The sequence below is a fragment of the Hemicordylus capensis genome, chromosome 5 (genome assembly GCF_027244095.1).
Source record: "Hemicordylus capensis ecotype Gifberg chromosome 5, rHemCap1.1.pri, whole genome shotgun sequence".
NCBI classification, from domain to species: Eukaryota; Metazoa; Chordata; class Lepidosauria; order Squamata; family Cordylidae; genus Hemicordylus; species Hemicordylus capensis.
In genome coordinates this window covers 113,428,957-113,456,397 of record NC_069661.1, presented here as the reverse complement: position 1 = coordinate 113,456,397, position 27,441 = coordinate 113,428,957, and the positions used below count along the sequence as shown (strand labels likewise).

Below are 27,441 nucleotides of genomic sequence, written 5' to 3'. Positions count from 1 at the left end.
ATTACTGCTTCTCCATTTGCAACCAAACTATTATAATGAAAATTAGACAAGCTGAAGGTAATCATAGGCTTGTTAGAATCTTTGTATTTAGAATCTTTCTAAATACATGCACACCCTGTGATATCAGGCTGAGGAAAGTTTTTTTCAAGGAGTTTCAGACCTGAGTGTCACTCTTCCATCCGGCCACACCTTACAGTGTAAATCTTTCCCAGAATCCAGGGATTTAGGACTCACTCCATCCCCAATTGTCCAGACCACACAAATATTTAAAATAATAATTTTAAATAGCACATTCTTAGGTGTTGCATACTTGAGCATTATGTCGACACACTGTGTCGTATCAGTTGGCAAAAATACAAGAGAAGGCTCTCAGGTACTTCACTAAAAACTCTTTATTAAGGGCACTTGAACAAAACCAATAAATAAAAACAAACTGTGCAAATTATATATAGCAGTTAAAAAAAATCAGTTGGGCAGTCGTACATAGGGGGGCAGAGCACCTCATCCTTCTACATTCACTAGCACTGGAAAATGGGGTAAGGAATTATCTGTTTATATGGCCAAAAATACAGCATGTTCTCAAACCAGCATTCAAAACATATACAAAGACATTGGTTCCTCCCTCAAGGAAACTGGTCCACACAATTTGTATTGGTACATAGAAACTGTAATCAGTAGTGATTAAAGTTAAGGACACATTTATTTTGGATCCTTTTTTGTTTCTAGCATGTTACTGTAATAGGAAGTAGAATATAAAATATTAAAATGGTCTCTCTTTCTACCAGTGAATGCTAGTAATTATTTATTAAATTGTAGGTTTTCTTCCAATTCTTTCAGTACTTCTAAAAGTACCCATATGAAGATTTTGGTAATATGGAAATGTATTTAAATATACACAGCTAAAATTAAATGGCTGACATTTCTGCAAGAATTACACAAGGACTGTAGAGGCAAAATGCAGTTCTGCACAGAGTCATGTTTAAGGCCAAGTAATTTTAATGCTAATTAGGATAGAATTGCAACCTCAATGGATAATTTACATGTGCACTATAGGGTAAAGGGGGAAAAGAAATTAAAATACTTTTAAAAAGAAAACATGTCTCCTCTAATGAAAGGGAGAGACAGTACAAATGTAACACTCCTAATCTCTTAACCACAGTTAAAGAATTGGGAGCAGGCTGCAGGATTATAGGTTCTCTCTGCCTAGGCTCTCCCTTGTCATGCAAGAATACTCTCCCTGCCAAACTTTATCATTGTTGAAGCTTACATCAACACCAACTTTAACCTTGCTTAGTGATAAGAAGTATCTCAACATACATGTTCCAAGTTGAACTACAGTGGTCCCTCGAATTACAAACTACTCGACATAAGTATTTTTCGAGTTACAAACGGCAGTTTTAGATCCGGTTTTAGATGTGGTTTTTTCGACTTACAAATTTTTAGATGGGGTTTCCTCGACTTACAAATTTTACATGCGGTTTCCTTGACTTGCCTGCCTGTTTACTGCCTGTTTATTCTTGAAAAGAAATGTTCCTGTGCAGTTTGCAAGCCTTACTGGGGGTCTGGGTCTTTTTTCTAGGCTCCGGAACGCATTAATCCGTTCCCAATGCATTCCTATGGGAAACCGCTTTTCGACTTACGAATTTTTCGACTTACAAATGTGCATTCGGAACGGATTAATTTCGTAAGTAGAGGGACCACTGTATAGTCAGCGGCTGAAATCCTGACTACATTACTCAATGGAACATTGAAATTAATAGAACCAGTTAGTTGTGATCAATTTGTCCTGTCAATTTCAATGGGACTTCCATTGAGTAGCTTGGGGTGTCAGCCAGGGGCGTAACTATAATAGGGCAAGCCTACTGCCTTGCCCCCCCCCCCGGCAAGTCACATTGCTGACTCCCTCAGCCATGCACCTGCCCGGGCTTCCTTCAGTTGTATTCATCCTCCGAAACTGATGTGAGTGTTAAGACCTGGAGCTACCAGAACAGCATGTCTTTCTCTAGTACCATTAAATGACTTGCATTGTCCACAATTTACAAAACCTTTAAAAAATAATTTATATTTTATTTATAAATATATTTATATTTATTTATTTATAATAATTTAGGATGATTGTGGCACATAGGAGAGAGAGAGAGAGAGAGAGAGGGAGGGAGGGAGAGAGAGAGATTACTATGCTTTTTGTTACCAATATTCAGCCTCATTTGAGATTTCTTTACTTCATGAGCTGAGCTTCAGTAAGGGGGGGATCCCATTTTTAAAATCTTGTCTCTGGGCCCACTACAACCTTGCTACACCCCTGGTGTCAGCCACTGAATCCACCTATCCACTTTGTTCATCATCAGAAACCCTGCTCCACATTTTTTTGCCACTGGAAGTCCAGCTGGCAAGCATAGACAATAAGGCCTGTTCAGTTGTGGTACCCAGATAATAGAATTTCCTGCCCTGTGAGGCCCACCTAGTTCTCTCACTGTCAAGTTTTCAACACATGATGAACCCTTGTTTTGCCAGACATTTGATCTAGAACGATGGCCCACCCTGCACTGCATTTTCAGTTTGTCGTTTTTAGCTCCTTTTAAAGTATTATTTTGTTTATTAATTGCTGTTTATTTTTGTTGCTTGAGTTTTATTATACTTCAGAACTGACTTATAAGCTGCCTTGTTATAGCTGCAAAGCAAATATAAATTGATAAATAAAATAAAATAAAAACTATGGTGTTGCCAGGTTTGTTCTGAAGTGTAGTATAGTAATCCTCCTCCATGACTATGCTTTGCTCAAAGTGGGGGAAATTAGCTCCAATGGGTGCAAACCGGTATACCACTAAGTTAACCTTCAAGTACCAGGGAAAGCTGATTGTGGTGTTGCACTGGAAGTTAGGATAAGTTGAAGCTTAGGAAGCACAGACACATGCCTTGAAAACAAAGAGTTGCTTTATTGAGGCGTAATAGGGGTACAGCATTAGAAAGAAGGGTAACTGAGGCAACGATTAGCACCTAGCAGGCTTGCTAATGACGGTCTTCTTGTAAGGAGTTTGCAGACTCTCTGGTAATAGTTTAGGTTGGCCCAATACACATTTATCATGTCTTAGGACTAAGGATGAGGAACAGAGGTTTGGGGGTAAAAGGTTTCACAGAAAGAGAGAGAGAGAAGGAGAGAGCAAAGATGTTTTTCATAACTACCTCTTGTTTAGGTGGGGTCCTTTTCTTCAAGGGAATGATGTAAGGGATACTTGAGCATGAGGCAAGACACAAGGGGGTGCAAAAGAGCTATGCCCTCATGGGAGAGGTTTTTATAGTCTAAGACATAGCTTTAGGGCATGATTTTGTGAGGAGTCAAATGTTTTGAATACTTGTCCCATATATCGTGTGATTCTGTATTGATCAGGCTGCACCCTGGGCATTATCACTTGGGTGCTTCTCTTAAACAAAACAGTTTCTTCACAGGTGCTTTGCTACAAGTAGTAGTCTGCACAGAAATGGGAGGGGGGATCCCTCTCTGGCTGGCATTTCTCACCAAAACTGTTAAGTGGAAAGGAGGGAAATATCCTTGACTTGCATTATCTATGGAGGCTCATGGAAGGAAGCCTACATTCCATTATCTTTTGTCTCCTTTGTGCACACTGGTCTGGTTTGCCCTGGCTCTCTGCATGTGCTCAGATGCAATAAGCGTGGCATAGCCCAGTCACATTACAGCTATGTTAATGACCTTGGCGCACCAGGAAACACCTAATCAGAATGACTTGCAATCTCAGGAATGCAGCAGGCTGAAACTTCACTTCCAAATAGGCTAAGAAAAATGGCTATGTTTCTGGTCTTTGGATGTACTGAAGCAAAATAAAAATAAAAATGGTGAACTGAGCGAGCTTAGCAACAATGGTCAAGGCATGTGTTATAGCCCACTCCCAATAATTTATCAAGAGTAAGAGATTGGAACTGTTATCCCAGCACTAATTTATAAGAAGATTAAAAGAAACAAATTATACAAAGAAAAGCACTGTGAATTCAAATTCTTCATTTGGGGTATTTGGATTATACACACACCCCATCACTTAATGGTCGTAACCCTAACAAAGACAGTAGATTAATAGCCAGCTCTGATGAAGGTACTGCTCTTTTTTCTCACATTGCTGCTAAAATAGCCTTTTTTGAACTTTACAGTTGACACATACACAGGCAGGAGTTCAAGTAATCTGAACCACTGAGCCAATCTAGTATTTTAACAGAACCCACAAAAGCAGTCACCTTACTTCATTTAGAGACATTCTGGAACTGATGGATTTGGAGACGTTCTGGAACTGATGGATGGGTAAAAGTTTCAGTTTTACCCATCACTAATGCTGCAGGTTAATATATTTCCTTTCCACTTAAAGCATAAAAAGTTAATTAAGAAACATTTGTAGAGATTGAAAGCTTGACTGATGTCTTAGTTATGACAAGTGAATCTGAAATACTCAAGTGGCCTCCATCTTGAGAAATCTGTTGATTGATTTGGTAAGAAGAGTGTTTAGTCACATACTTCTCCAAATGATTTTAGATGTGTTCATTAGATATTCTTTTTTTAAATATGTGAAGGCAAACGACCTGGGGAAAAATGACTGTGCAATCATTTAAGGTGATTTAACAATATTTATTTAATGGAATAACAATTTTTTTAAAAAAACAACCTAGAACACAAATATTATTAATTGAGTGCTGAGTCTGATGTAGCTGCATCACTGAAGTACCTTGCCACATGCAAATCGTTTTAAAGTGAAAGGATTTTGTGACTGAGAAGTGGTTTCATGACTGATAAGTTAATGAGTTAGCCTAGAGTGGTTAACTCTTAACTACTCAAAGAGTGAAAATTTCCCTATTTATTATTATTTTATTTATTATATTTTTATACTGCCTCACTCATATGGCTCCGGGTTTCACTCATTTGAGGCAACCAAGTAAGAGAAGTAAAGGTGTCAGTCTCCGCACAGAGAGACCTTGACGTTAACTTGAAAGCTAACTTGGGTCTGCTTAGACATTCCCAACAGAGGGGGAGGCAAGAGGCCCATCCCCTTTAAATTTGCTTGATAGCTGGTGAACCTGGGGGCAATTGTCCCACTGCCTGCTAAATGACCTGTCCCCATGTACTGGTGAGCCCACGATCCCATGAGACTCTGAGCATGTTAAGAGTAGGATCTACAAGCCTGTAGTCCCAGACATAAGCAGAGAGGCTTCTGAGAACCCTCAGATAGGCAACAGCACCTATCTGGGGGCAACAAGCTGAGCTTGGTAGTGTGCTATTTGTTGAGTGTACTGTCAGCAGTGAGCTAGGAAGTGGCGGGGGGAGCTGTGTCTTTAACCTTTTACTAAAAACTAGCTTAGACTGCACAGAGCATCTGCACGCTAGTACTTGACTGTTCACCTCACCCCACAGCCCCCTCACCTCAGAGATCTCTTCACCCTCACCTGAGCCGCACTCCTGCTCCTCCTCATCCTTGGGGGGATGCTTCCATTCCCCTCACTCCTCCTGGTCATGGCTGCAGCATTGCTGGTGCCTATTGGCCAAGCTGCAGCCCCCTATCCCCAGAGACCTCCCCATCCTCACCCTCACCCCACTCCTGATACTCCCCACAGGAGCATCAGCATCAGCAGTTGACTGGGCCCTTTCTTGCTGCTATCACTGCCACGGCCACTCATTCCCCTCAGGCCACAGACAGGCCTGGGCTTGTCCCTTGCCTGCCTGCATCCCTCCGCCAATGGCTCCGGTAACAACAAACAGCAGCAGTGGTTGACTGGGCCCTTGCTTGCTGCTGCTGCTGCTGTCGCTGCCATGGCTGTGCATTCCCCTCAGGGCACTAACGGGCTCAGGCCTGTCCCTTACCCTTCCTTCCTTCTTTCTCTCTCTCTCTCCCTTCTTTTTCTCTCCATTCACTCTTCCCCTCTGTCTTTCTCCCCCCCCCCCGAGTTAACAGATCTTGTCCATCTTGTTTCCTCATCTAATTCACACAACAGCAGCCTCCTTTATCAGAAGGGGCTCTTTCCTCCCTCACGACCTCTCTCTTTGCAGATCCCTGTTCACTATCCTTTTATATATATAGATTCCTCTCCTCTACAGTCAAGAACACCTTTCGACCAGTAACAGTTGCATTCCAACTGACCTTAACTGTCACAGGCTCCTCCTCCCTATCAGCATATGGAATCCCCACTGCCCAGTCACCATGGTGCAACAGGCTTCTCTTCCCTATCTGCATATGGAATCCCCACTGCCCGATCACCATGGTGCTTCTGCTCTCACAGGCTCCTCCTCCCTATCTGCATATGGAATCTCCACTGCCCAATCAGCGGCCTGCTCACGAACTCTCGCAAGAGCTGCCATGCACGGGTATGTCCTAGAGAATTATATATATACTAGCCGACCCTGCACAGAGCATCTGTGCACTCTCTGGGGCCGGCGGTTACCTCTCCCCCCATCCTTCTGCCCCAGTCTCTGCTTCCAGGCCCTCCACCTCTCCTCCCCACTGCCACTTCTGCCCCCCCTTTCTTTCCCCCCTCCTGGGCCTTGCCTCTGCAGCCGGGCCCACCACCTCTGGCCTCCACAGCCAGGCCGCCACCACAGCAATCAAACTTCCTGGGTGCACCTCAACCAATCAGGCGCGTCTACCGCCCAGCCAATCAGCTGGGCACTGGGACGCACATTCCACGGCACACCCAGGAGAATTAATATAATAGATAGATAGATTCTACAGTATGTTTGGAGACTAACTACAAAAATGAACTTCCATCAATCACCATGGGGAGCATACAGAAGACAAGGCGCTATTTATTCTAAGTCATAACCAGTGGCTTAAAATGATGCTTGTAAAAATCATCTGCGGCAAGTAAGAATTGCCTCTAGGCAATGAAGCAGGAAAGCTTTACCAAAACATTTCCCCCTTAAAGGCCACAAATTATTAATATAACCCTGGGTGGGCAGGTGGACTACTAGGTTTCGTGGTCCAGTTGAACTACATCTAGCAGCTAAGTGGAGAGCTGGTCTTGCAGTAGCTAGCATGAATTATCCACTTTGCTAAGGAGAGTTCATCATGGCTTGCATTTAGATGGGTGACTTACCGTGAGCACTGTCTGCTGTAAAATACTCACCTTAGAGGATTGGATCGTAGCTCAGTGGTACAGCATCTGCTTGCATGTGGAAGGTTCCAAGTTTACTCACAGGCATCTCCAGTAGGGCTGGGAAAGAGTCCTAACTAAAACCTTGGAGAGCCACTGTCAGTCAGTGCAGATAATACTGAGCTAGATAGTCCAATTGTCTGATTCAGTATAAGGCAGCTTCTTATGTTCCGATGTTACCTTTTATATCAAAAGTACAGAGGACAATACATATTTATTTATTTAAAATATTTATACCCCACCCCTCCAGTACACTACTGCTCGGGGCAGCTCACAACAATAAAATAGATACAATATACAATACAAGTAATAAAATTAACCGAATTGAGTAAATAAGTTAAAAGTCAGGTTAAAAACCACAATTGGTATCAAATAAAACATTACTACTAATATTCTCGTACAGATGGAATGATCATCGTATCATTCCATCTGATCATCCCAAACTGATCATCCCTGATCATCTCAAACACCATTTGAGTACTGGGGAAAGAAAACACCTATCACTTTAACATCATCTATACTGAATATCTGACCATCTTCTTTTATAGGTAAGCCATAGGTGAGTGTAAGACATTCAAATCAACATTTGGATTTAGCCTCCCACTTTTGAACTTTTTCCCAGTACTGTGTAATTATTATTCTTGATACTATCAACAAATGGAAGATTAATTCACGCTATTGAGTGCATCCAACATTTTAAACAACACAGTACAGCCACTCGTGGGTCAAGAAGTACTACAGATCTAGTCATTTGCCTTATTCAATCTAATATCTGCATCTACAACATTTGTCTATTACATGTCCCAAACATGCATTAGATCCACCCTGTTCAAACACCACCAAGAACTGGAAGGGTTTGTGGGACAGATTTCTTTTAACTTTCAAGTATGGAGGTGCCACTGGGCCAGGATTTCCATAGGACTAATATGGAGGAACAGGATTGTGCACATTTCCCATAAATAGGAATGGGTGTCTCTCTCTTTTCATTAAATGCCACATTCCTTTAACATGGGTTTTTTTAGTCTCCTCACTTGCAGATTTTCTCATTTTTCTCCAATAGTCAGACCTAATGAGTGACAGCTAGTAGGCAAAGCAGGAGCTTTCCCAGACAGCAGGCTTTACTGTGGGTTTTCTGCAAGGCCTTATTGTGAGTGTGAAGTTGCCCTCCAAAACTGATGCAAAAAGTGGATTGTTTTATCCTGGATATAAATCGGGCCACACTCTAACGTGCAATGACAACCCAAATTGTGTGTAAAGTGCTCCCTGATAGCTTGCAGGGACTTCAGGGTAAATTTGGCAGATATGTGAACACAACACTTCCATTCCAGAGGGGATACAATCTAAAAGCTGGATGTGAAAAACTTCCAGGTGGGCATAGAACGGGTCACAGATGCATTTCTCTTTCTCTCTTCTTGCCTGGTTGCCTCTCTCAGTACGCAAGTAGGCATATTGTTCAAAGTGTTTCAGAGAATAGGTAGGATTAGATTCCCATTCCTTTTGCTATGTAAACTGCTTTGTAAAAAAAAATTTGCTGAAAAGTTACCACCACCAGAATTAAGGGAGTAGGATCAGAACTAAGGGAGTGGGATCAGCAAGGACCAGGGGCATAGCTAGGGGAGAGGGAGCCCGTGTTCACCTCTCTCTCTGGTGGCCCTCAGAGTGAAGGAGACAATGAAGAAGATAGGGAGGGATGGAGCTGGGGGCCGAATTGAGTAAATTGAGCTCGGGGTCCTGGGTTCTTTGAACCTATCCGCTCAATTATAGCTACAGCCCTGGATAGGACAGGAAAAGAAGGAGCAAGAGAGTTAAGAGAATTAGAAGTGTGAAATTGTAGTTTATATAATGCAAAAAGGATAAAGAAGCCAGGATAGACTGAGACACAGGGGAGAAATGCATTTTGAATAGAAGGCAGAAAAGAACAAGCCAAGCTGCAGAATGTGGAGCAGAAATGAGAGGCTGTAGATGAGTAGTCAACAAGTCAGTGAAGAGAACATTGAAATAACTACAGATGTTACAGTAAGAGTATTATTGATATAAATGTCCAGACTTTAAAGAGAAATTATAAGTTTTTAACATGGGAAATAAAGAGGTGAAAAAAGTAAAAATTAATCAGAAAAGTTTGAGGAGAATAAACAAATGCAAGGGCTTGAAAGTATAATTATCTGTCAACTCAGCAAGCAGTATTTCTTTGAACATGTGAATAGAAGAGAACTCTGAATTTAAGATGACCCACCCCCAATTTCTTACATCAGAAAACTAGGGGGGAAATCTAGTCCTGGATTAAGGTAAATACAGTAAGAGAGTCATCATTTTAAGACATGCCTCTTTCCCCAGCCATGGTAGTAAGGGATTGTGAAACTTTTGATGCTGTTTGTTACTTTGCCCCAAAGAAAGTAATTTCATGTTGAAAAATGATCCCAGGGCAAAAGTTCTTCAATATTCTTTGATCACATTTGCTGTTCCTTGTGCATTTTAAAACTTCCATGCATTCATGAAGATGAATCAAGGTACAAAGAGACAGATATGTAATCTGCACTCCAATCATACATAAATATAGAAATACTAAGCTTTTGGGGATGTTTTCTACAACAGCAGGGGAAAAAAGAGGTGGATTCCTGGCAGGACATTAAGGGTGAACCCTGATGTCAACAGTGCTGGTGCTATCCATTTGGCATGAGTGCAACAAATTTGCCATAATGCCTCAAGTTGATAACTGACAAGTGTTCTGCAGCTGGCCACCCATGCTCCTGCATAGTCACGTAGGGGCAGAACCTAAACATTCTGTTAAAAGTCTGCATTAAAAGTGCACTAAAGAAATATAATTCTACACTAGTGATTTGGATTTTCCTCCCCTCTCTTGAGTATGCCAGGTTGAGAAGGAGACAGACGTGTACACTTACTCTTCATTGTGCATTGGAAAGCTGACTGGGCAATTATAATCTGAACCAGTCCACTACTAATTTATGATGTGCACAGATGAGGTAGTCTATTTGGTTCCTTCAATACCAAGAACCTCATGCTATTCACATACCATTACTATCTAAAAAACCACCACTCTCTTTAATTATTCAAATACCAAAATAGGCTACCTCAGCATTTTCCGTCTAAAATTTTGGATTTGCATACAGTCCTATTAATAAGAATAGCAATAAAAACATAAGTGGTGCTATATTTAATTATCTTTTGATAATGACACTGATTAAGCATAGCATATGAGACTAGGAGAGAGATTACACACTATGGCAGCAAAGATTTTTTAAAATGGCTATTAAATTGACTAATAAAGCCTGAGGTGACAAAATTAATAACATGAGCTAGATTTTATTGGGTCCTCATATGCCAGTTCTCCTTCCAACAGGACTGTGCACAGCAGCAACCTTTTCTTCACAGCTATACTGTGGTGAAAATAAAATACTAAAAGGGTTGCAAGATGAGTGAGCAATGGGAGCAATGGTTGGGATGCACTCCCTACGCTCCATACTCAACAGCATCACACAAGGGGACTGCAGGAGTGGCACCCAGTACATCCCCCTAGTCCCTTCTTACATGCACATTTCCCTAGTCAGGATGTCAGTCAGTTTATTCTACCGCACTAAATATGAGGATACGTTGTGAATACAGTGCTTAGGGCAGTAGAAATAAGGAGATTAACATACTTCCAAGCTCTAGGCACATGAATTTACAGACATTAGTAGAGTTTGATCAGTCCTCTAATCTTGTGTCTTAGTCTGACTTCACACCAGCAAAGAATGAAACCAGAAACGTATAGAGAAGCTGCATCTGCTTTCTGAGTAATGACCTAACAAGACCACCAAGGATTTTCATACTGGTTGACCAATATTATTATAAAGATTAAGTAACATGACCAGAGCCTTAAAGGCTCATCTTTTTAGCCTGGCTTTTAATGATATCTAGTTTTAATGCTAATTTTAATCTGGTTTAAATGTTTTATTATTTTAATTGTTTTATTATCTTTTTTAAAAATTTTAATGTAAACGACCCTGAGCCACTTTAGGAAAGGTGGTATATAAATTGAATGAAATGAATAAATAAAAACCTTATCATCTAGTATATGGCAAAAGACTAAAAAAAAACCCTCGTTTAATATCAAAACCCACAAAGAAAGAAAACTTAAGCATAGTTTAGATTCATTTAAAGAAACAAAATCCTATGTATCTTGATTACATGTTAATCAATTAATGTTATTATCGCTTCCACCAGATTTACATCAGTTATTGCAACCATTTAATTAAGGAATTTTTGAATCACTTTCAGTTAAAAGAAATGTACACATTTACTTATTAAAGTTCAATAAAATAATTAAAGCAAACATACAGAATTGTTAAATTTTGCAATTTCAGCAAATCACACCATCATTTCCCCAACCCATTTCTCTCCTCTGGCATGTGAATTCAGTCTAAGATCCATAAAATAAACTGAAATAAACAGCCAAAACAAAAGAATAAGAGGAAAGATAAAATAAAAATAATAAAAATGAAAAAGTAAAATAATGGGCTCAGGCATCCTCACATTCCCCGTCTGCTACATTTCAGAGAGCAGATAGTTTAAGAAAAGATTGTTAAATCTTGGTGCATTGTTTCATTTATTCATTGTTTATGCTTTATGCCATCTACATCCCACCTTTCTTTTATTATGAAATTCAAGGTATATGAGGGTCCCAGGCACTGACCAGACTTAGCCCTGTTATCTTGAGCAAGATAGGTGCGTTATTTATTTATTACATTTCTAGATCACCTCATCCAAAGGCTCTAGGCCAAGCACATTTAAAAAACACAAAAACAAACACCATTTTAAAAACACACTGCTTAAAGCAGTATAAAAACAATTTTAAAACAGCTCAGAACCATTTAAAATACTTTAAAACAATTTTAAAACCTTGGAAGTCTAAGCCAAACAAGAAAGTTTTTAGGACTCTCTTAAAGGCCAACAACCAGCTTAAATTACAGATATCTGCCAGGAATGTTCCCTGAGACCATATCCTGAGACCAGTGAATGAACTGAGAGAGTTTTCTGTATAGCAGGTTCTTGTTGGCTACTAGTTAGGCTAGCCAGCTTAGCCATGTTTTAATATGTGAGAAGTGGGAGAGGAATCCTATGTCTTCCAAACTCTTACCACCAGAGTTTGGCATATTTTTACCAATATGGCTCAGCAGACTCAACCTAACTGTATTTCTCAATGGTCCATATTATCAATAAGCCGCTATATCCTATGCTCAGGATGAAACTGATTCACTTGCCTACTTTATCCAGAACACCGATTCCCACCGCCAACACATGAGGCAGGCACAGCGCTGCCATCTTGCCTCTTCCCACACATGGCCAGGAACAGCCAATCAGGGAAGGAGGCGGGCAGTTTAGTGCACAGCATGCACGGCATGTACCTGGGTTAGATAATAGCACTGCAGATGCACTGTCTTGGATGCAGGAACAGCACTTTTGGAACCTCGCACCGAAAGCCAGGGAACTCCCTGAAGTCTTCCCCACTGATGTATGGAACCTTGGAGGCTGGAGGTCTAGCAGGCCATTCACCTCTCTTTAGTCCCAAGCACCAGAGAATGGTATGCAGAAGCAGTACATGAGTTTCACACATTCAGGGCGGCATCCGGCATGAACAACTTATGGCCTTTCCCAGTGGACCACGTGCTACACTATTGCGTCCACCTGCACAGCCGGGGCTTGGCACCTAGGTCCATTAGTGGCAGACCTACAACTTCCATTAGCCACAGCTACAATTTAGAAGTTTAGTAGTTCAGCAACATCTGGAGGCTCCCAGTTTGGGAACCACTCGTATAGTGCACAAATCCTTGCTGTTTTTCTGGACTCCATGTTGTGATCTCTAGCCTGTTTGCATCTTTTGATTACCTGCTCAATCCTTTTGGCTGCTGACTCAGTATCTGATTGTCATTAAGTGTGGCTTTGACTCCTGGCTTCTGTCTCAGTCCTCTGACCTGACAGATACTCTGTTTTGTCTTTTGGCTTGTTTCTGATTGTTGGCTCTTCTCTAGATCCTCCAGCTCCTAATAATCTATCCAGTTTTACCCTTGGCTTCTTCCTGACTCTTAGCTCTTGTGTAAGACCCTCTGATTCCTCACCATCTACCTGACAAGTTCAGGAATATTCCTGGCTCTCCCAGTCCCAGCATCAGACTTGTGCCCCTAGTGATTACTACCCATATCTCAGCTTCTCTGACAGTAGGAGAAGAATGTGAGCTCAATCTCCTGCTATTGTTCACTTTCAACTAGTATATAGAGGCATTCTACCTCTGATCCCAGAGGTAGCTGAAAGCCATTGATAGACCTGTCATCCTGAATTTGTCTAAGCCATCCAAGTTGCAAGTCATCACCACACGCAGAAAATCTCATAGCATAATTATCTGCTGTGTGGAAAAGTACTTGCTTTTGCTGGCAAAATTTCCTAAATTTCCTGGCAATCAGTTTCATGGAATGACCCCTGGTTCTATTGTTATGAGAGACAGAAAAAAACTACTCTATCTCTACTCTTTCCAGACCTTGCATAATTTTATAAACCTCTACCATGTCTCTCTTTAGTCACTTTTTTTCTAAACTCAAAAGCCCCAGTATTGTAGTCATACTGATGTGTTTAGAAAACCAAAGAAACTCCATGTTTGCCCAGAATACCTCATTCTAACTTAAAGTAACCCCAGCCCAGCTCAGGGACATCACTGCCTCCTCATGATCAACGTCGTTATCTCTCTCCACTAAATTGTATCTAAGAAACTTGGTTCTCACAAGGTTCTCACTGTTCTTTGCTGACAGTTAAGAAAACAGGATTTAACCAAATAAGGAGTAATCACCAGATGAACACCGAATCATTCGCATGCGTATTAGATACTTAGTCCACCATTTTATTGCCACGTATGCTATGTCTAGAGTGTCAGCATCATTCAGATTGTCTGTATAAATGTAAGATGCACCTGTAACCAAACTGTAATTAGTTTAAGAGCATAAGCCTACTGATTACCTATTGCTAAAACTGCAGTAGCAATAAAAAGCCTCTAAATGATTCCCACCGAGTCTGTTTGATTGACTAAAAGGCGGACCCAGGGACGAACCAAATTCACATCAATACCATGTAAGCAGGCCCAATCTTTTGGGGTATCACATTAGACCAGCACTTAGTATAGTTCCACCTACCGAAAATCCAGATGGTTATGAATCAGGTTGAGAGATCACAACCTGCCCATGCATTGTCTCCCTGAGACCCAAATAGAAGTCATATTTAATCAATTTTATTATACATAATTACTGAAAATTACTATAATCATTTGACACATTTTAAAAAATGGTTTCACTTCATTACATTATATGATTAATTAACTATGGTATATAATTAGTAAGCAAGATTATATTTTTTCTCCTTTTCTCCTGTTCTAAAATATCAGTGTGGATTCAATTTTGTAATCACCAACCAGGCCCATGCTTTAGGCAGGGCAGGCAGGGCAATCACACCCAGCTCTGCGCTCTCCCAGGCCCCGTGGCTGGGACCAACCACCACCACCCCACTACCTGTCAGCTGCTGCTTCTTGCCTCCCTCCCTGCTCAGTGAAAAGAAATGAAAGAACTGCTTCTGTAGAGGAAAATTTAGCACACAGCGCTAAAGAGTTAAATCGCTCCTTTGGAGGATCCACACCACTGTGCTACCACGAGACATGGATCTCCCTGACTAGTTTAAACATTGCAACCAAACAGACTTTTGTGCTTTAGGCTGAGTATACCACAACAGCCTTTCAAAACAAAACAAACATGTCACAAAACAAATGTTGGTAGAGTGGCAACACCTATAGGTGTGGGGTGGAGAAAACAGAAGCTGCAATTTTCCTTACATCTAAACAAGAAATTTTACTTTGCAATTAGTTCGATTTAAATTAAAAGTTTCTTCACAAGTTCAGCACAAAAAACAAACAAACCATCAACCAAAAGAGCATAAGTACCAAACAAAATGTGGTCAAAAACACATCCACTAAGCTGACTCTCACTAAGCCCTAACTCAGGAGTCCTTGATTATCACCTTTCGCAACCCTGGTTTTTCCTTAGTTCAGCCTCAGGCCTTGTTCTTTCCAGTTCATCATGATTCTAGTTCTGCAGAGAATACACCACTCTGCCAGTGATTTTAACAGCTCTGTGCCAGTGGTTCTTCAGTTCTGTAGTCCCTCTTCAGAATGTCTTTAAGTTTTCCAGCTTTGACTGCAGGTAGAACTCTTTTCTTTTCACTCTCCCAGACTCCAACTTCAACTCTTGTCTCACTCAGATTCCAACTTCAACTGTCTCACTCAGACTCCAACTTCAAGATACACTGTTGTCTCACTCGGATGCCAGCTTCACTCCTCCTGACTTTCTCCAGTACTCTAACTCTCTAAACAATCCTATATATACACAATTTTTGCTCCAACAGTTTTTTGAACAACCCAATCAGTGTAACTCAAAGTTGCCTACATTTTTCAAAACTTGCCTTCCCTCCAAAACTAACTGATATTCTCAAAATGAAACTAAGGTACAGCAGGCATGAACTCTTGACCCTGCCAGTTTTCTTTGGAAGGCAAGTTACACATAAAATCTTATTTACAATAATGAAGAGGTTTGAAAATATTAATGAAATTGTAATTCATTTATAATACAAAGGCATATTTACAAAAATCATAACATCTAGGCCTTGTTCCTCCACCGCCCCCCTCCTCCTTCAAGCAAAAAAGCTGCATCTGTTCACCCAGGCTTTTAACGGATACTATTTTAATTGTTTTTAATGTTGTTTTAGAATATTGTTTAAAAAAATTTAAATTGTTGTGTTTTAAATTTCTTGTTTTTGTTTTTAATTAATGTTTTAATGTTTTATCTTGTTGTAAACCTCCCAGAGACGTAAGTTTTGGGTGGTATAAAAATATGTTAAATAAATAAATTAAATAAATAAATAAAAAGAGAGGTGATCCAACTCCCTAGTCCCGTGCAAACTGGATACTAAATGAGAGGCCCGCATGTGCTCTGATTAACCATCAGGGTGCACGCGTGCCTCTCATTTATTATCCAGCTTGCGCGGCACTGGGAAATTCGAATACCTCTCTCCTCATCGGAATGAGGAGGGAGGCGATCAAATTCCTTAATGCTGTGTTACTGAATATCCAGTATCCAGTTTGCACAGGGCGGGGGAGTTTGATCACTTCTCTCTTTACTCAAAGGAGGAGGGAGGCAATGTAACTCTTTAGCACTATGTGCTAAATTAATCCTAAAGCTACTAGGGAATTTTCCTCTACAGAAGCACTCCTTTTGTGTTGTTTCACTGAGCATGGAGTAGGGCAAGGAGCAGTGGCTGACAGGGAGTGCCCTGCTGAGTATACAGTAGGGCTGGGGGGCAAGCAGCAGTGGCAGCGGACTGTGGCTGAGGGGGAATGCTGCTCGCACCCAGCCCCGCACCCTCCTAGGGACAGCCCTGCCACCAACACAAGTGAATAAAATTGCTAGTTTTGAATTTTTCTTTAGAAACTATACGCTCAAGGATCTTGCAGTTTCCTGACTAGTTTTAGCTATCTTATTTTATATTTGGGTAACTCAGCTGCTTTAATTGTGTCTCATTTCAAAAAGAAAGGCAAAATTAAAATGTCTGTTTAAAAAACCCCTAAGTTTAGAAGTGACTACATTGAAGAATTTTATTTACGATTAATAATCAGATACACACAAGTCAAAAGCCAACCCCAACCACATATACAATACAATAGGTATAACAAGTAATGGTAGCAAGACCAAATTACATTTCATCGTTAGTCCTTTGTTGTCTGGTTTTTATGGCTGTCAAACAAAAGTTGGCTACCTTTCGGGTGATATCTGTACACTCATCAGAGAGGAGAAAGTGTATGTAGTAAGACCTGTCCCTACCTGACCTATTCAATAACAAGGGTGTAATCAAGCTGGCACGTGAGTCTTTATAGAAGGAGCAGTACAAAAGAACATGTTGTATTGTCTCAAGCATTCTTTACCACAAGGACAGATCCTATTGGCTTAAGGTGTTTTATTATACCTGCCAAAAAGTATTGCCAAGGGGAGCAGTATCAAATCTGGCTCTGAAGAATGCTTTACGTAACTTGGGGAAGGGAAGTAATGATTGATATTTTTCTGGAGAACAGCTGATATTTACATAATACTCTCAATTGAGGTCAGAGATCATACTGAGATCCTTTTGGCATTCTACAGCCTCTAGTTTCTGCGCAAATACCCTCTGGGCCTGGACAAGGCTGAAGGACAGCAGATACTCGGGAGACAGTCTATAGGACAAAAATTTCTCCCTAAGTGCCATCTCCCATCCTGATTTATAATTGTCAGCAACCACCAGAGGGGCCAAACCGACAGGGCACAATTTGCGCTTCAGCCAATGGTTGCCCATCAGCTTCCATGCCCTTGCCTCCACTCTTAGAATCCCCGTCTCCAACTTCAATCTTACATTGGACACACATCTAGGTGCGCCAAGAATTGCCCTAAAGATTTAATTTGGACAGTCTCCATCTCCTTATTTCTAGTTTTGCGCCATACAAAATTTGGTCCAATGGCTTTCTGCCATTAAGCTATAATAAAAGTGTATTCTTTTCAAAAAGCATTCCTGTGTAAGTCTTCTTTCTTCAAAGGAAGGAAGGAAGAAGGGAGGGAGGGAGGGAGGGAAGGAAGGATTATGTAGCAGAAAATGTTTCTTATGCAACAAACATTCCTAAGTTTTTAGTTGCCTGTTTGATATTCCTAATCCAAGGAGTATTGCCAAAAATCAAACTAAGAGTCTGTAATACATACACTAGTCTCAAATGACACTTAAGCAGAAATCTATTTTAAAATATATATATTTCATGCCCCCTCCCTTCTTCTCTTATAGTATATAACTAGAAATTACTTTACAAAATGATTCGAGTGTTTTTTTCTGCAGGCTATGCCATGTTCCTGATTAGCGAGCAATATTAGGGAACAGATATGGGGACTTGTACAGTTAAATCAGTGTCTAACTGCCTGTGAACCAGATCTGAAACCAGAGGCTATACCCACTAGTGCTTTATCAAGTGAATCAGCACATTGGCATATTTATTGCCCCTGCAGACCAATACTCCAAAACAGAGTTTTTGTTATGAGAAATAGAAATGCCCTAAGCTGGTTTTCTATATTTCAGAAGACTTCCTTATTTGCCTCATGATTTATTTGAATGTTCAGACATTTTGTTATAAAAATATTAAGGTTGTTGTTATTGTTGTTGTTATTATTTCAAGCTCTAGGGTTAAAATTCTCCTTGTTGCCAACAGCCATGAAGTCAAAGGGGTTGACCAAGCTTTAACCAATACCAAGCAATCTAATTTACCCCAGGAGAGATGACAGATATTAAGGTCTCAGTACTCCCCAAAAATGTATATAGTCAATTATTCAGCCAATTCCCTTACACAAGCTTCCTCCTGGAGATACAAACATAAGCACTCAAACTGCACTTTAAAAACAGAATTCTGTATATGACAGATGAAGGAGTTGAAAATCTGACTCTGTTTAAGCCAAATAAAATACTACCATAAACTTCAACAAAAAGGAACATTTCAGATGGAAATAATCACCCAGCAAAATGAACAGTTGTTTGGCTATTCTCTAAGATTGGCTACCCCTTAACTTTCCTAGCTAATTATAGATCAAAGTACTGGGGAGGACTGTGTTGGGAGTGCAGTGCAATTTAGATCAGATTTTTGTATAGCAAATATGCAAGTTCATGAAAGCAGACAACCCCTAAAGCTCTCACCTGAGCTCATTTAATCTGGATATGCAGTATTCTCATATTTCACAGTAGAAACACAATGCAGCACTAACATGGTGTTTTATAGCTGCTTCCCTCACAAGCACAAAGTAATCTAATATAGATTTAACCAAGAGTTAATCAGTAACAACTCCATGTTTTTCCTTACCTGGTCACCAAAACTTTCTCTGATTCACCTTTTAGTCAAGCTCATGTCCAGGTGACCTTCATGGGCAATTTTGATCACTTTTGCTTCTAAGGAGGTTGGCACCACCAATCAGTCCTCAGCGTAAGCTCATTGAGAAGAGATAGCTCAATTAATACATGTATGTATGGCTGAAGATGTTCAAGTACCTTGTTTTTACATGGCCATCCATTAGTTATGTAAGGTTTAAGTTCAGTAAGCACTATCAGCACTGAGAGCCGCTTTACTTTCAGAAGATGTGATCTAAGGATGTGCAAGCTCGCTCAATTCTAACTGCGGTTTGAAATGAACCAGCCCGATTCGGGCAGTCCATGTTTGAACCAGACTGGCCCCCAGGCAGTTCGTGGACCAGTATACTTGTAAAGGGGAATCTGGAAATCATAAGGTGAGGGGTGAGCAAAATTACCTTTTATTTTAAGCCTGCAGTGGCACTGGAGAATTTCTAGAGGTGGTGGGCAGCATCAGGGGCTCCTCCAAGCCCCCTGCTGACCTCTCAAATGACAGCCTAGGCCAGCTGTGGTTCAGGCCTCTGCACATGTGCAGAGACCATTTTTGTTACCTCTGCACATGTGCAGAAGTCATTTGAGTCACCACTCTATTTGTGTGGTGATGCAAATGGCCTCTGTGGATGCACAGAGGTCACAAAAATGACCTTTGTGCTTGCACAGATGCCTGAACTGGGCCACATCCAGTCCTGGCTCTTATTCCAGAGGCCAGCGGGGGGCTTGGAGGAGCCCCCACTGCCTCCCCCTACTGCCTTCAGAGACTCTCCGCCACCTCAGGCTTAAAATAAAGGTACTTTCGCTTCCCCACCCGCATTGGGTTAGGAAATTCCCCTTTACTTGTAATCCTAGCTGGATACCCCTTCACAAATATATCCTTGAACCAGCCTGTGAACCAGTTTGGCCCAGTTTGATGGTCGAACCAGACCAAACCCGGTTTATCCAACTCCAAAATTAGACCAGTCCAGGGTGGTTCTAATCTAGTCCAGATTTGAACCAAACTGGCCAAACTGGTTCCATGCACATCCAACGTGATAACTCCATGAGTGGATGAAGCTATTTGTGCAATTATGACTCCATCATCGTCCTTTGGGATCTCCTCTTGGGCTAGAAGAGGAAGTCAAAATAAACAGTCTGCAGTTGTATGCCACCTGGAAAGATATGGAAGATATTCCACCTGGAAACCAATATCCATAAATCTGGTGATTCATTTGGTTATTTTGGGATTGCTTGACTGCTCCCTGAGTAGTAAACAAAGCATATAAAGTTTTATGGTCTGACCGTAAAGTGAATTTTCTGCCCCACAAGTAAGCCCTGAAGTGCCTCACCACCTAGAAACAAGCTAGAGCTTCTTTTTCAGTGATATAATACATCTTCTCTGATGCAGTAAGCACTCTGGAAGCAAAAGCAACAGCAACTTCCCTGTCGCTTTTTGCTGGGTCAAGACAACACCCAAACCATATTCAAAAGCATCAGTGGTTACAACAGTGTACCTGTTGGTGTCAAAAGAAGTGAGACCAGGGCCTTCAGCAATGGCCGATTTGATAGCCTTGTGGGATGCATCCCAGTTAAATGCTACATTCTTTTAAAAAAGAAGATGCAATGGAGCAACATTTGAAGCAAATTGTCTAACAAATTTAGAGTAACAGATTCCTAAAAATGAGCAAAGTGCATCCTTGTTGTGCGGCTCTGGTGTTTCCCAAACAGTTTTCACCATGTCTGTTTCGGGATGTACGCCGTTCTGAGATATTGTGTGTCCCAAGTATGTCACCAAGTATATGCAAAACTGATATTTCTCTGCAGAGATAGTAAGTCCATGTTGTCGGAGTTTTCTTAAGACTGATGTCAGTTTAGCATCATGTTCCTCAATGGTTCTGCCATACACTAAAATATCATCCTGAAAGTAAGTGATGCCATCTGTAGTCCTAAAAACTGCATGCATCATTCTTTGAAATACCAAAGGTACAGAAGCTAATCCAAAGGGCTATAGAAAAAGACCCTCTGGGGTAATGAAGGCTGTGTATTTGTGAGAACGTTTGAGCAGAGCAATTTGACAATAGGCTGAAGACAAGTCCAAAGTTGTGAACACTGAGGCCTCTTTAAGAGTAAGCAGCATTTCACTAATATTGGGTAACAGATTACAATCTACTACCATATTTGAGTTAACATCTCTTAAATCTACACACATTCATAGTGTATCATTAGATTTCCACACAGGAACAATGAGAGAGATCCATTCTAATGAATCAACAGGCTCTATGATATCTAAATGCTGTAGTCTTAAGAGCGTCTCTCTAAGTGGATGGTACAATGCTATGGGTACGTTCCTCACTTTGTGTTGTACCTTCATCTGAATTGTGTTTGAAATGTATGGCAGTACCAGGAGTATCAGCAAAAAGTCCAAGAAATCAGCAATCATATCAATATACGGATGCTCCATCATCTGTAATATGAGTTCTGTGCTATTTGGGTCTCTTATCCTCATGGGTGGATGTCTGAAGGCTGCAGGTGCGGATATGATGTAGTAAGGAGTTCCTTGTAAAGCAAAGGGAAATGATAGTTTACAAAGAACCAGATTCAGCCACCATTTGCATTTCATGGCCATTGAGTTTAACTTGACAATGTGGAAACGCAGGCTCTGATTCTGCCACACTTAAAACGCTGTCAGGAAGTGGTTACGAATGCAACCAATATTTATATTCCATTTTCCAATAAAAGTTCCCAAAGCAGTTTAAATAGATAGACAGACAGATGGATGAAATGGCTCCCTGTTCCCAAAGGGCTCACAATCTTAAAAAGAAACCAAGTGACCTTCCATGCAGGATAGTGAGCATAATTGGCTTTGTGGGCAAAATCTCCACATCGGTAGTAGTGGTAGCGCCTCCTTTCTTTTGCTGCTACTTTCTGGGTTTGGAATGATTTAGATTGAACAGACCGGATTTCAGGAGGTAGGTTATGCGGTACCAAAGAGAAGTATTTGGCACAGTGAAGAGCATTTCCCACCCTCCTAGCCATCTCTATAACTCTATATAAGGTATATTTCTGCTCCAGAAATAGTTTTTCATGCAGTTTGGACCAGTTTGTTTTCACAATGATATGATCCCTGATCAGTTTATCAGTAAAGTTGGCAGGTTGCACCTTAAGGCATGTAATGCTGTGACATAATGATCAACAGATTCACCAGACAGTTGGAATCTAGAACATAACTTGTAACATTCAGCAAACACATTCAAAGCAGGGTTGAAATCTATATAATTAATTCCTGTAGAGGGGATGCATGGGGATGTGGCAAGCTCCACCCCCACTGCAGCTGTGACCAATGGCGGACCCAGAGGGGGTGACACATGCAAGGGTGGGAGGGAGGAGTGTGCGCCAGGAGCCGGTTGGGGCGGCAGGTGAGAGGACAATGGGCGGCGGGAGGAGGACAGGCAGCGGGTGAAGCCCCGCTGCCCCGAGAAGGACGGCAAGGCAAAGGGAGGCAGCAGCCTGAGGAGGATGGTGAGAGGACAACAGGCAGTGGGAGGAGGACGGGCAGCAGGCAAAGCCCTGCCACACCGAGGAGGACGGCGAGGTGGCGGGAGGCGGCGGGGGGATGGCCTGGTCCTCCCCCCCCCCGGGGTGAGACAACGGTGGCATGGGGGTGGGACAGTTGGGCCCAACTAGAGGCACAGATGCTCTGTGCGCGGGTCCACTAGTTATCATCTAAAGCTTGAATGACAGCTTCATAAGAAATGGCATCGCCTACCAAATTGGCAGGAATGTGAAAATAATTATAAATTTTCTGGCCCTCAGGGGCTAGGCAGTGAAGCAATATAGCCTTCTGCTTTGCTGGAGTAAAATCAGGAGTCTGTATAGTGAGGCAGTAACTGCAGAAATAAGACCTCTATTGTTCCCAGGGAAGAGCAGGTTTTCATGGGGTGGACAAGACAAAAGGTGGTGATGGGATCTGAGCCATGCTGCATTGGGAATTTAGTGAACAACAGGACTGATAAGGAAAAATACTTTCAGGGGTTGTGCAGGTCAGGAAGCTGGAGAAACAATCAGCAGCAGTGGCAGTAGAAAGCAGTTCAGAAATGTAGGCCCAGTAATACAATGAAATGAAGTTGCAGAAACATTCACAGGCTTTGCAGGCTCACATGCTTAGCTGGCTCAAAATCTCATTGCCAAATGTTTTATAGCTGCTTCCCTCACAAACACATAGTAATCTTATATAGATATAACTAAGAGCTTATTCAGAAACAACTCCATTTTCTCCTCCTTTCCCTTTCTGATTCTACCCCCCACACTTTCTACAGGATCCCTACCAGGACAAACTTCTAAATAACAAAATATAAAAGATACTGGATAGAATACAACACATGTCTATCCTCTGTCTCTCTTTCCTGGCTTTAAGAAAGATCTGAGAGATATAGGATAGACTGGATTGTTTGATGTCTGGGCTATGCATCTTTCTCCTTCTGGAGGAAAGTGTGGGGTGGGTCCACATGAGACTGAGAGAAAGACAAACACTGTAACTGAACTCTGACATTCAGCAGTCTAGATATTCTCTATCTGAGAATATTATCCAGCTGAGAGAGTGGAGATTGAAAGCACCAGTGCACCATCCACAAGCATACTGGGGAAAACACAGCAGAACACTAAGAATGCCTCATATGTGATGATGTTGCTTATATTAAGTTCTGTTACAGTCCTACTAGATCATAAATACATGATGTCATAAAGTGTGTTGTTAATTATCTTTGCACTCATTCCGGTGTGAAGACAGGCTGGCAGTGGCCCATAGTGTCAGATGCAGGCCATGTGGCCCCATTTTGAAGGGAGATCAGCACATGCTGCATTGGGCAGCGCGGGCCAGAGCAACTCTCTCTGCCTTTAAAGGCAGGGAGAGCCGTTCCGACCACAATGCCAATGCAGTGCAGGCCGATCTCCCTCCCTCCCAGACTTCATTGTTGAAATGAAGTGTTAAAGACAGACAGATAAATAAGAGAAACTCAGAGCATGGCAACAATGATAAAGGGAGTGTGTGTATGTACAAACACACACACACACTCACTCAGTAAAGAGTGTGTTAAGTGTTGGGGGAGATAAGAAGCAGATAGTTTAACAGCTTTCAGACATTTTAAATATTTTACAAGAAGATAGAGAAAATTCATTTACTATTGGGGGTCTCTCACAACTGGTTTAGCATAGGAAGGTAAATTTAGTGCATGGAAAAGGCAGCTGATAGAAAGAGCTCCTTAGGAAAATTGTATTCTCTACTTTTCAAAAGAAGTTGGACAAGCATCTGCCAGAGACAATTTAGATACAGAGGCTCGGTAGTGAGTTAGAATGGATGGTCCCTAGGACCATCCTTCACTTCAAACCTATAATTCTGTATTTCTTAGCAGAGGAAATTTAAATGCCCACAAAGACTATTGCTGTCTTTCTGCCTTCTATTTGTTGAACAAGGTTAGTTCATCTTCGAAGCAAACAGTTATGTTCAAAATCCATTTCATTTAAATATTTAGAAATACCGTTAAGCACTTCATTTCTCATGAACTGCAGTGGAACTCCTTTAAAGGCACTTCTGACATAGAATAAGTTCTTATGATTAATATTAAACCAGACATTCTGCGATGATGATGATGATGATGATGATGATGATATGACTAGTATTTAAAAGTGTTAAAAATATTCAGTTGCTCTTAACACACAGGCCATTTTGGATAGTGTAGATTTAACAAGGTATTTTAATATTCTTGAGACACTGCCATCCATGAATCATAGCAAATGAACAGAGCAGAGACAAAGTTGAAGAAAATGTGGAGAAGGAATCTGTTTATCATAAACAATGCAAATATTTATTCTATTAATAGCATTAGCTAACAGCGACCTTATGCGCAAATAATTAATACAAATTAGCTATTGCGTTTTCTCAGAAACAAGTTGAATTAACGTAAAGATATATTCAGGAACAAACAGAGAGATTATCTTTCTGTATAACAGTCTAGCCGTTTGCTTTTATGAGTACACATTTTTAATACTCCAACCTCATTGCTATTCCAATGCCAAGGGCTGATGGTATTTGAAATACAGTACTCCTACAGTGTTCCTTATGTAACCACAGGGATGACTAACATAGTGATTAAAAACCTGACTTGGCTAAAGATTTTCTTATAAGATTAAGCTTCAGACAGAAACATCTTCAAAACAAGTCCTCACATAGGAAGCTGCCATATACTGAGTCAAACCATTGGTCCATCTAGCTCAGTATTGTCTACACAAACTGGCAGCGGCTTCTCCAAGGTTCCAGGCAGGAATCTCTCTCAGGCCTATCTTGGAGATGTCAGGGAGGGAACTTGGAACCTAGATGCTCTTCCTAGAGCAGCTCCATCCCCTAAGGGGAATATCTTACAGTGCTCACATTTCTAGTCTCCCATTCCAATGCAACCAGGGTGGACCTTGCTTAACTAACGGAACAAGTCATGCTTGCTAACCACAAGACCAGCTCTCCTCCATTTAAACTAAAAAAACACAAGGATTTGCTTTCAGAGTACCCAGTTTACTATTGTTGTCATTACATTGATTTGCAAAAGAGGAAAATAGGTGTATGTGCACACACACACACACACACACACACACACACACACACACACAGAGTTTTGGGGATTATTTTGTTGTCTTTACTACAGGGTTTGACAAATCCCAGGGGCCAGGGAGCCTAGAAATGAAACTGTAGCTCCTAGACTAAGCTATTTAGAAGTAAAGTAAAATAACAAATTTTATCTGTCCCTATTTCTGTTCTGTTACTTGTAAAGGGGATAAGAGAAGCCAATTTACCCTCTCCTCCCACCCCACAATGTCCATCACTAAGTACCTCAATTTTACCAAGTTCCCCTCACCTGGCTCCTAAATTCTTGGGCTGGCTCCTAGATTTTTTTTATTATTTTTTTAAGGCCAAAGCCTGATTTATTCAAATGAGTATTATACATAAACACAAGTCCCTCTCAGCAAACTTTGCCATGCCTTTCCTCTGTCTTAAGCTACTGCGTTGTAAAAGAACTATTTAAACAGTATTTGAAATGACAAATTGCTTAGCAAAAAAAAAAAAAGACTAATGTTCAGACATATGCAAAGCGCAATGTTAAAAACATTCTCTAAGAGATCTAAGACATTTAACAAATCTCTAAGAGAGACAGCGTGGTGTAGTGGTTAGAGTGCTGGACTAGGACCGGGGAGACCCGAGTTCAAATCTCCATTCAGCCATTTTACTAGCTGGGTGACTCTGGGCCAGTCACTTCTCTCTCAGCCCAGCCTACTTTACAGGGTTGTTGTGAGGAGAAACCTAAGTATGTATGTAGTACACCGCTCTGGGCTCTTTGGAGGAAGAGCGGGATATAAATGTAAATAATAATAATAATAATATAAATCTCATCTATTCATTCATCTTGAGTCATTCCATAAAACTACTTTTCTTATAGTGTTGTCTGTGTGTGCTGTATTCTGCATTAATTTGTGTTAATTACATCTGCACCAAGGACCCATTCAGATAGCAAATAACTCTGCCTACAGTGTAGGGAATTGTTGAATATTGCACATTATCACAATTTTACTAAATGTTCAATTTCTATCCTGTCTCCAGATGCCTGCAAGGCCTTTGACAAGCTAGAATGGCTCTTCCTAACCAGATTACTAACTAAAACATGGCTATGTTTTCTACATACATAAACATATTTTAAATAAATATATAAATAAATACACACACATACATAGTCTCTCAGTTTTACCAAATCTCAGTGATTACATTCCTGACTAGTGCATTCAAGTTCCCTAACATACAGATAGATAGATAAACTTTATTACAGTCTTGGACCAGTACAGAAGCAAGAAGAGTGGAGGGAGCACAGAATCAGGTCTAGACAATAATATAGCAACAATAACTTTACGAATAGACAATAGTATAGTAGTATAATAGATTACTCCAGTAGATTACTCATTAGATGCCATCGTATATTCATTGCTATTACACAAAACCTAGCCATGTTATGAGTAACATGGGCTTGATGGTCTGATAAGAGAAATAAAATATATGCTTCATCTCCTCTGCCTGGTAGGTCCTTAATCAGGGGTTAAATTAATGATTCATGTAAATCTCTATAAAAATTACATTACAATAAAACATGACCCACATCCTCTATGGCCTATGAACTACATGGCAGTAACATTCAGAATAAGGAATCCCACCATATCTACCATATAAAACTGCTGAAGGCAATATGTCAAAGTGGGCCAGCGCAAATACTCTATGATATTTGGGAGTTATTAGGGCTTGAC

At 40.9% G+C, this 27,441-nt stretch overlaps 1 protein-coding gene and 1 long non-coding RNA gene across 4 annotated transcripts in view; one reads left to right on the top strand and one right to left on the bottom strand.

Moving 5' to 3' along the window:
• PPARGC1A (PPARG coactivator 1 alpha) overlaps positions 1-27,441 on the bottom strand; it is a 900,607-nt gene that overhangs the window by 704,220 nt on the left and 168,946 nt on the right. The gene's annotated exons all lie outside the window — the stretch shown is intronic.
• LOC128326269 (uncharacterized) overlaps positions 22,513-27,441 on the top strand; it is a 56,146-nt gene continuing 51,217 nt past the window's right edge. The window contains exon 1 of the long non-coding RNA XR_008307920.1: positions 22,513-22,626. This is a non-coding gene — a long non-coding RNA (uncharacterized LOC128326269). The remainder of the gene's footprint in view (positions 22,627-27,441) is intronic.